Consider the following 1,323-nt stretch of genomic DNA (forward strand, 5'->3'; position numbering starts at 1 on the left):
AGAGGAAAGGCACCACGACAATCTGCAGCTCCAGATGGAGAACGCACACGCCCAGGGAAAAATTGGGGAATATGAAGGGATTTAAGACAAAGCCATTGTTGCCTTTCCTTGACCCCAGGAAGGGAAATCCTCCTTCTCCCCCATTCTTGTATTGACGGGCGAGACCCTCGCACTACGACCAGGGGGTCCAAGCAACGTCCCCATGGTTTCCCGCGAGGCCCTTCAGAGAACTGGGAGCTTTGGTGACCGCGAGCACCTTTGAGTTTCGCCTATTTTCAGTGCTTTCCCCTTTCTGTTGGTTTTGTCCATAGCCAAAAGGGATAAACTACAAACACCACCCCCTCCAAGGAGAAAAGCATCCCCTGTACATCAGCACTTGGGCCAACTACCGAAGGCGCTGCAGCCTCTGAGCCTGCACTTGGCCGCTGTGTTTCTGTAGAGCGCGGCTCGCCGCAATTTCCATCAGAAATTCAAGCTCATCCATTGCCATGCCTGCGTTTAATCTAGCAGGATTTAGACAAATTCCACCGCGCTATTTAAATATTAATTAAGATTTCTCACCCAGCGCATCCTGCATATCCCTTCAAACAGCTTTCATCCCTCCAAATCTGGGAGACGTTTTTCGAGTAGGTTTATGGCAAACAGGCCGGGGCTGGCAGGCGCCGGGGGATGAACGGCAGCCCGGCTGCCTTGCCGTCCCCCAGCCCCCTCGAGAGCCAAGGAGCCTGGCAAAGCCCTCACTGTGGGGAGCGGGGCAACAGGCAATTAGCCAAATTACTCCCCTCTCCATCCTCAGCTCCCTGGGTTAAGAGGTTGGTCCAGGCTTGGGTGATCTGGGATTAAATGGGTTCCTTCCCATTGCCGGAGCCGAGATGAATCCAGCCTTTGCTCTGGCGGCTCTGCTGTCCCACGTGGCCGAGCACGCCCGCCCGCTTTGCCAGCCGCTTGCTGGGTTACTCTTCTTGCTTTAAGCTTGTTAAATACACCCAAAGGCACAAGCCTTTCAAATCCACAGGGTTTGAGCAGCCTTAGGGTCCCCTCCTGCCCAGCGCCATGCCTCTGCCCCTTCCCCGCTCTGCTTCGCTCGGCATCAGCGCCCCAGGGACCAGCCCGACCCTTTACGCCAATAAAGCCAAGGTTTGGGCACAGAGCGAGCTCACGCGCAGAAACCTGCACTTGGGTGCACGCAGATGAAAACCTAAATTCAGGGTAAGAGCATGGCCTGAACACGACAGCCCGGAGCAAGTGGGGCTTGGGGAAGGGGAGGCGGGCATGCAGACAGGGCACCCCACCGCAGCCGTGCCCCGGGGCCAGGCTGCGCCT

Source organism: Egretta garzetta, unplaced genomic scaffold (assembly GCF_000687185.1).
Source record: "Egretta garzetta isolate BGI_Z169 unplaced genomic scaffold, ASM68718v1 scaffold819, whole genome shotgun sequence".
Taxonomy (NCBI): domain Eukaryota; kingdom Metazoa; phylum Chordata; class Aves; order Pelecaniformes; family Ardeidae; genus Egretta; species Egretta garzetta.